We start from the raw sequence: 9730 nt of genomic DNA, 5'->3' as shown, positions 1-9730 counted from the left end.
TGTTGTTAATTGTCTAAATGAAACGTCTGCTCAAGTGAACCTTTTTTAAAAATGTTGTAGTTGAATAAACACTTAGCAAATCAAAATTAAGTATATTATGTTTCCCAGTGAACTGTAGCTGATTGTAAGGTGCATTTTTGTCACATTTAGAAGTTAATACCTTTTTGGCCCCAGAAACAATGGCTATGAATTAAAATAATATTCACAGAATTTTGTAAATTTTTGTGAATTCAAAAGAGGCTTGATAGAGCCACATTGTAATTAATTTTGCTCAGGAGTGAGAAACAAAATTCAGGGATAACCCAAACACTTCTGTTTGGCTTTAGTGGACAGTTGGGAAGACGAAAGGTTATAGGTTTTGTACAACATAGGTAAGATGCCCATAGGCAATTATACCCATTGTAAAAGAAGAGTATATTCTGGTTGCTGGTTTATGGTAGAAAAAGATTAGTATAGAAAGATGCTAAAATATGGACAGTAGAGAAATTGTTAAAATGATAGCCCATTTGAATAATACAGAAATATTTTGTCATACTGAGATTATCTGTCCAGAAGTATAGTCTTATATCCTTCCATTCAGAAAAGGGGGCAGTTTTTAAAAACCTCTATCATAATAGGAAATGTATGTTTTGACTAGTGGAGCAATTCATTAAAACATTTAATCTGGTAATTTTGGTTATGTGAATCTGAATTTTCACTTTAGGTGTAATTAAGTCTCTTAATGTATTAGTGTTAGTGATCTTTGTAAGAAGTAATTTAACTATTTTTTTTAAAGTTGATGAAATTTGCTAAATGGTGATTCTAGCATATTGTGTTAATAGTGTATCTTACAACAATTTGTGAACTGACCATATGAAAACAAAACATAGTAGTATCTCTTCCGGTAAATTGTTTCCATGGTGTGATCTCTTAATACCAGGTTTGGGGTGGGGAGGTTAAGTATTTAGTTTACGTAAAACTAACTGTCAAACTGTTTTTCCTAAATGCCATGAAAGTGTATGATTATAAACAAAATAGGAATATCCTATTAAGGACACTGTATAGACCATTTTTGAAATGATATAATTTCTGTTAAAAAGTTTCTACACATATGAGGGAAAGCAAGCAGTGTGTGTAGTATTTCTATGTAATATGCTAAATGTTTTAGAATCCATTTTTGAAATCTTATGCAGATAGAAAGTACGCACATATCAGAAAAACAAATACAACTACAACACTTCAGTTTTTTCAGAGATGTCTTGCATTTGTTTATTATCTCATACTTTTCAAAGATCATTAACATATCTTATTTAATCTTAAAATATCCTTATGAAGTAATAATACTGTCTGAAGTTTAGAGATTAAACAACCAAGATTTAGAAAGATTATGACTTGTCCAAGATCATATGGCAGCAAATGACTTTAAATCTCATGTTCTTTACACTTTTCATTCTCTGTCAAGTTATTTTTTTTTTCTACCACTGCCATGATCTTTAAAACTTTGACTAAAATTTAATTCTAAATGATACATTGGGAAATTTCAGGTCTAAGCTACAAGGCATGGTTGCTGTTATTGTCGGACCTTTTTAGATACTTCCAAAATATAGTCCTCCCTCAGGTAGAGAGCTAAACATTTTCCATCTAAAACATACTAAGTCCCCTCACTCTGACCATAGGCATTAAATCAGTATGATGTCAAAAATCTAGACTGAAAGATTATCTTCTCCACTGGTCTCCTTTCTAATTTCCTTTTAAAACAGTCCATCACAATGACTGATTTCTGAACAGTTGAAAGAAGCAATAATCAACCCAAGAAACCGCAAACATTCTCATTCAAAGAAAACATACTGTGAGAGCCACCATATTAGCCATTTTTCAGCCTATTGTTTTTCATCACATGTATTCTGTGATTAGGGGAGGGCAGGGAATGGGGAGTGGGTAGAAAAACTGCCTTTATTTTAAGAAAACTCATTATTTCCTGTAACTATTCAAAAAGAATTGGTATCAAGTATTAGATAACAGGATTATTAACATTTAGCCATAGTTCAAATATGTGGTAAAGTTGATGCACATATTTAAAAATCCACTTAAGTAATTTCCTGGATAAAATTAAAATCTGATGACCGCTCAGTTTGAATATGGAGAACATTCATGTGTTAATCCATGACATAATACTACATTTTAATTCTTTTCTCAAACAACAGAGAGACACTGTAATTGCTTTCCCTTGTGAATCAATAGTCTGTGATACATTCTGTACTTTTACTGACTAGCAACACAGTGTTACTGTAAACAATTAAATCGAACATAAGCTATAGGATATCAGAATTTAAAATTTTGTATCCTTAAATGTAGTTCTCTTCATCAGATAAGTCAAACAAGTGTTATTTTGTATGGAATGAAATAATAATCATTCTTAAACAATGACATAATAAATAATGGAACTCTGAATAAAGTGTAAAATCAAACCATATTTTGTATTTTTCTATATTTGTCTTCCTTTGACATTGAATTATGTTAATTTATCACATATTAATGTAGAGTTAAAATAAGCTCTTATGCCATGTTCTGTAATGTTCTTGACATGATAATTTTGGGCCTTCTGTTAAGTAAATAGCAGTAAATACCTGTGAGTTGATTATGTGATATTTTCCTCTGATTCCTTTTATAAATTTGTCATTGGACTTAAAGTGTTTTCATTGCAAATGTTATGTGCAGAATTCAATAAAAATACCAAAAAAAAAAAAATCCTGTTACTCATATTAATAATTAGCTCCAAATCCTTCTTCCTCCCTCCCTTCCTTCCTTTCTTCCTCCCCCCTTCCTCCCTCCCTCTCTCTCTTCCTTCCTTTCCTTCTCTTTTCTTTGTTTGTTTGCTTTGCAAAAGAGAAAACACCAAAGCTGAGCTATTGTCAACAGCTCAAGTGTCAGCTACATTTGGACAGTTCTGCAGACTGTTTTGTGTCCTCTCACATGACTATAGTGAAACTTCTGTGCATTACACTTAGCAAGTCTTTTGGATGCCAGCATTGCCTAGGTTTCTTTTATTCAACTGTACACTGTTGAGGGCCCAGGAAAGTCTCAAGGAAGAAAAAATATGTTATGTAATAAGTCTGTGCCTTCATACTATCAATTATACGAGAAAATGCTGAGAAAGCAAATGTACATCATTTCATCCAAAAATATGTATTGAGCATCAATTGTGTAAACTGCTCTGTTCAAAACACTGTGAGCAGGCTTCCCTGGTGGCGCAGTGGTTGAGAGTCCGCCTGCCGATGCAGGGGACACGGGTTCGTGCCCCGGTCCGGGAAGATCCCACATGCCGCGGAGCGGCTAGGCCCGTGAGCCATGGCCGCTGAGCCTGCGTGTCCGGAGCCTGTGCTCCGCAACGGGAGAGGCCACAACGGTGAGAGGCCCGCATACTGCCAAAAAAAAAAAAAAAAACCACTGTGAGGGATGTGAAGGTAAATACGAAGGTGACCCTGCTCTCAGAGAACTTAGAGTCTAGTGGGTGATATATATATATTCCTGAGCTTGTAGGTTAGGATTCTCATTATTTAGATCCAGAACAGTCAAGTGTTAAATAAGAACATTTTGTTTTCCATATGTATCATGTATGTAAGTCCAATATTTTGTGTACCATGACAGACTATAATTTCTATACATCAACCTTTACATACCATTGTTCTTATCTTGTACTTAGCAGTGTTGATCCTAAATCTTTTTCCTAATAGCGGCTAGTTACTCAAATGTGTTTGTGTTTTTGGAATGTCAACAAATGCTACATCACCAAAACAGAGGCCCTCTTGTTTCCATCTGGAATTTTACTTTGTCTTAAAAAAAAAAAAAAAGTGCGGATTAGGCTGCCTTACACATGTAGTAATTAGCTATTAGAGAAAAGAACAAAACGTATTTTTCTGAGTCTCCAGTTGATATAAGAAATAGATGTTTTTAAGCTTTCTGGCCATGCAGCTTTAGTTGTGGACTCCATGAGCCATAATTTGTAAGTATTTCATTTTAAGGAACCAAATCTTAAAGTCTTTTGTAAACATTTACAGGGTGAATTAAGAGATGCAGGTGGTTTCCGATGGATTACAGCTATCCTCTTTGAACCATGCCTCCATCCAAGAGAATTTTCACATTTCTGTTGGACTTCGACAGAAACAAATTTATATATAATTATTGCTGTACATCTCCTATGGGTTAGGGACCACATAATCCTCAGTTCATTTTCCTGTACTCTCTTTTGTATTATAACCTTTATCAATATTGAGCCTTTCTCTCCCTTAGGTCCATTTATCATTTCTTTGTAAGTTCCATTAATCCTTCTTTGTTCACTCTAAATGATACCTGGCAATTTGAGTCATGGTAGAGGAGAAAAGGCCAAATGAAGAACTAAACCCTCTGGTGACACTACTGGCTTTTACAATTTAAGGTCAGTGAAGTCATTGTTTTGGAAATGAAGCTGCAGAGAAGGAACAAAACAGAGAACCCAGAAATCTGATTTCAAAACACACAATTGATAAGGAAATGTGTGTATGTGGCACAGTCCTCACCCATGTCTGGTTCAATTTGGCATGATAAATGCTTTTAGATGAAGGTGAGGAACACAAATTGATTCTCAGGCACTATCTCATGAACCTTTACAATGTCAGTGAGAAGTAGATGCCAGGTATTACTAGTTTACTTTATACACATTATGGCAGCCAGGAAAACAAACAGTTATTTCCACATGACCTGAATCTACAAGCAATGATGGGAATTAGTCAGAGGGCCTAACAGGAATCTGGAAGCTGAGCTAAATGATGATAAATATACCAATGTCTTTAGTTTTCTTTCATTTCTATAGAAAATCTGGGGAAGTCTGCAGAGGCAAGTGTTTCTGTTGTCTTTGATTTGTGGTGATGGCGACGGAAATAATTAGCAGAGAGAGGGAAGTGGCATTTATGATGTGGATGTAAAATTTGGAGGCAGAGTTAAATTTTGCCTTATAATTTCTGGAGGCAGTTTATAAAGCTGTTTGAACTTTATATATCCTAGTCTTGAGAAAATAATGAGCTTGTGATTTTAATATGCTTCTCCCTCCAGGCACTTTCTGTGCCAGCAGGAATGCTCTACACTATCAGTCAGGCCAAGCTCTCAACACGTGTAGTAGCCAAGAAGGAACCTGGCACACAGCCCTCCGGGGCCATGCCATGCGTGCGTATAGTTAGAATTAGCTCCACAGGGGACACTGCGCAGGCAAGCCACATTCTCAGAATATCTGGAGTATAAATTAATGGGGCCTTACAGCTGGACTGTGCTTTACAATATTTACAGCACATACATATATATGTATATTTAAAAGCATTTTGTAAAATCTGTGATCTGTAAAATAGGCAGAGAAGGTCACATCACATACTTGTTACAAATACAGAAACTGGATACATAGTTACACAATTTGTCTAAGACCATGGGGTTAGTAAATTTCAGAAAGTGACTAGAATCCAAGTTTCCTGACTCCTGAGCCAAGGTTGTTTTTCACAGCCACATTCCCCACTCCTCACCACCCCTGCTATCCTAAGTTCTGGCTTCCCTAAAAAGTGAGGTAACTGAGGGGGTTGTCATAGGGATATCTAGAAGAACAGCAGAAGAAAGGCTTTTCCACTGTGCTTGTCTTACTCTGCATTTATGCTGGCAAGCCTGGTCCTGCCTCAGCCTGCCCTCACCACCCAATCCCCTTGCCTTAAAGTGAGAACCCAGAGAAACGGAAACCTAAGTTCTGCAAACTGGCTTAACTATCACTCCATGAGTCTATTCATTTATTATTCAAAAATAGTTATTGAATACCCCTTATTGCCGTATCTCCCTCTCACTTCAGTGGAAAAGTTGTCCCAATCTCTGGAGCTCTGGTCCATCTTGTTCAACCCCCTCCTGAACTTGCCTTCATCAAATACTGACTGTCTTGGATCTATACTCGATATCTCCCACCCCAGAATCTTTGATTAGTATATAAATGTTTCCTGGACCATAAATCCATCTTCAGTTCTATTCTCCCCCTTCCATTCAAAGCCAAACTTTTAAAAAAGAGTTGTCTCTACTCCTTTACCTCTCATTTATTTGCTCTTCTACTATCATGTCCCCCCACTGTAATCTAGCTTCTGTCTCCACCTCTCACTGAATACTTCCTCACTACTAGTTTCCTTGTCATCCTTCAGTTCTCATCTTACCCAGTCTCTGTAGGGTTTGACCCTGTTGGTCTCTCCCTCGTTCTTGGTTTTTGCAACACTACCCTTCTTTCCATCTTGTCTTTGTCTCTTTCACTGATTTGTCTTCCCCTTATTGCTTCTTAAACACCGCTGTTCTGCAAGGTTCTTATTTCAGCCTTGACCTTTTCTTAGAGTCTACACTCTCCCCAGGTAATATCAACCAATACCTTATTTTTAACTACTTCCCCACATCTTATCTCCAGCTCAGATCTATATCCTGAATACTCTTCTTACTGTACTCCAGGTGCCTGTTATCTCTGCCCATCATTTCCTCTCTGCTCACATTCCATTCTTAGAGAACTCCCCAACCCACAGCCTAGAAGGGAGAGCCCTAGAACTCACATAAGCCCGTTCTCCATCCACAAGTGGTAACCTAACCCAAACTGAGCAAATCAGATTCTCTCTCCCTGGAATTTGTGACCGAGACTTGGAGACTTAGAGGTAGAAACAAGTAGGCAGAGATATAAGTCATATGGAGTTGAGCCAAGGTCAGCCTCTTGACAACCTTAAATCCATGTAATCCATGTTCTGGTGAAGCAGTAACTAAACCTGCTTAGAGAAACTTAGAGAATGAAACAGAAATTAAGCAGAACAATCATACTGTCTCAGTGAAAAATGGAAAGTAACTACAGACAAATTTCCAGTATGTGGGAGGTCCAACTCTACCCCCTGCTGTTGGGTTCTATGAGATTCTTCTATAACCTTCCCATATGCCAGGATTTTGTTAGCCAGCTTTACGGGATTTCCTGACCACATGCACAATTTATCTTTTGTATACCAATGTCCTTGCTAGAAATATCTAATTAGGTGATCTCTAGACTATCCAAGGTACTTCAAACTCAACACGTCCAACCCAGAATGACTCATCTCCTGCACTCAGCACCACACCCAACCCTAACCATATCCTTATCTTGGGGAAAGGAACCACTTCTTAATGCTACCGTTTAGAAATCTGGAAATCTAATCTGAGACTTCTCCTTCTCATTCACTCCTCATGGCCAATAAATTCTTGATGCAACTTCCTCCCCCACCTCCACCTCTGAATTGTTTCTGTGTCTTGTCATTTCTTGCCTATTTTGCTGCAGTAGCCTCGTAGATTTTCATACTACAGCAAAAATGATCTGTGTAAACAGCAAATATGCTAGTGACTCTCCTGGCTAAAATACTTCAATGACTCCATTATTCTTTAAGAATAAAGCCTAAACTTTTTAGTATGACATCCAAGGCCTTTCATAATCTAGCTCCTGTTGCCTTTCTAACCTCATCCCTTGTCACTCTCCAACAGATAGGCTCTGCTCCAGTCACCCTGAATTGTTATGAATTCCTTGTATGTAATATGCTCTCTCTTCTATGTACCTTCACATTTACTGCTTCCTCTGCTTACATCTTCTTCTGCCCCACTCCACCCAACCACACTCTTCCCCTCAGCTGGGTGATGGCTAATTATCTTTCAAGACTTTCTCTAGATGACATCTCCTCCAGGAAGACCTTAGTTAAATATCCCTCTGATGTATACTCAGATATAACTGTCTACTCTTTTGTCTCCTTTGCAAAACTGTGAGCAACTTGAAAGCTGCCCTAGCCATCATTGTAATTACAGTCCCCGGTTTATAGTGGAAGTTCAATAAACATTTGTTGAATAAATGGGACACCGAGAAGACATAACTTCTGCACTCAAAGACCTTATAGAAGTAGTGGAAAATGAGAAAGTCTATGATTATGGCATGGTGTTAAGTTCTATACCACGTAGACTTGGAGTACTATGAGAAGTGGGAAAGAGCAATTAGCTCTGTCCAAGGACCTTCAGGAAATAAGACAGGAGTTTAGGTTTGATGAGAAAGTAGAAAGGACTGAGTAAGGCAAATGGAGAGAGGAAAGGATGTTCAGCCTCTTGCAGCCAATGCCAGCCTACTTATCTTTCACAAGTTGTAAAAGCTGCTATGCATTTATGTACCACCGTTTAGAGGATCTCAACACTACATTCATACATAAATTTACTCCAGGGAAACTAGATAGCTGTCTTAGCAGTGGAAAACCTTCAAAAAATTTTTCAAACTATTGCAGTACTTAAAAATATTTTGGATTCAATAAAACCCCAAATATGTCTCACTCTTGGAAATTTTCCCTCTTAATTTTGAAACACATGAGTAGTGTGGAAGAAATTAATCTGTACTTTCAAGTCAACCACACTTACCTCATTCAGTTGCTGTGTTAGAAGATCTGTGTATTATTCCAGGAACCTCCAGTGACCTTATTGTAATCTTTTAGACTTAGAAACAGGAAATCAGATTTTATCTAGTGTAATTTTAACCTCAGTATTTAAACATTTCCAGTACTTTCTTGATTTCATCAAAGGACTCCTTCAATCCCCAGTCCTTTGAAGTATTCCACTTGGACAAAAGCTCTTGTGTTTAAATTGTACAGAATTTTCCTGTTGATATCTCTATAAATCCTCAGTCAAAATGACTCCCAGTTCAAAACTATACACACATTCTCTTATTTTTGTGGAATCTACCAGAAATTAGCCTTTAGGAGGCACCAAACTTTAGATCATTATAAACACCAAGAACCATTAACTAACTTAGAGTAAGATTTTGGTTACTGATAATTCTAAGAAAACTCCTTAACAAAATTAAAAATATGGATTTTGCTACCTGCAATAACAGAAAAAGAATATAGATTTATTAGAAGGTAAAATACTGAGTCTAAAAGTTGCAAATGGCTCTCAATCCATATTATTCATTGCAACTGCTTCAGGTCTATTAAAGAGGAATGTAGGGAGCCAAAGAGGAAGATATAATTAATGTCACTTGGTGATTTATTCAATTACAAACTATAAGGCTGCTACCGTAAAAAGTCCCCACTAGCTTAGAAGAAACAAAGCTCTCTGCTTTAAGAATGGGTCTTAATAGCCATTCTCAGGTAAGCCTCATTTCATTTTTTCCCACCAGTTATCTGCCAGTTGAGGAGACTTTAATCTGGAATCCTAATGTGTGGTTTTCATTTGAAAAGATTTTAACATCTAATGCTGCTTAAAACTTTGCATTTTGAAATATATATTCTTGTCCATCTCTGCCATATTTTCCCATCTCCCATTTGAGTTGTTACTAGTTGATTGAATAGGCAACTGCAATGGTTAAAGGTGCCACTAAAAGGCCAAATTCCCCTTAACTGGCATCAGTATATCTTGATCTGTGGGCCTTTTTGAGAAATGATGCAGACCTTGTCTAATAACCTAGGAGAAACGACCATTTTTCTGTGCTGGGATACCATACTGCCTTGCATAAAGGGGAATATTACATGGCTAGAAGTCTAAATCCAATTGTGATGACCTTTCTAATTAAATGAGCATACATAGATGTTCTACCATGTTCTTTTGAATCACGGTCAGTCTAGAATTTAAAGAAGTATATTTCCTGTTTCTTTCTCTAACATCATATATTCCTTTGAAGATTGCCCATTCTCCAAAAAGAAGCTCACAACTACTTGGATTTTTAAATTAC

Source organism: Delphinus delphis, chromosome 1 (assembly GCF_949987515.2).
Source record: "Delphinus delphis chromosome 1, mDelDel1.2, whole genome shotgun sequence".
Classification (NCBI taxonomy): domain Eukaryota; kingdom Metazoa; phylum Chordata; class Mammalia; order Artiodactyla; family Delphinidae; genus Delphinus; species Delphinus delphis.
This window is presented reverse-complemented; position numbering follows the sequence as displayed.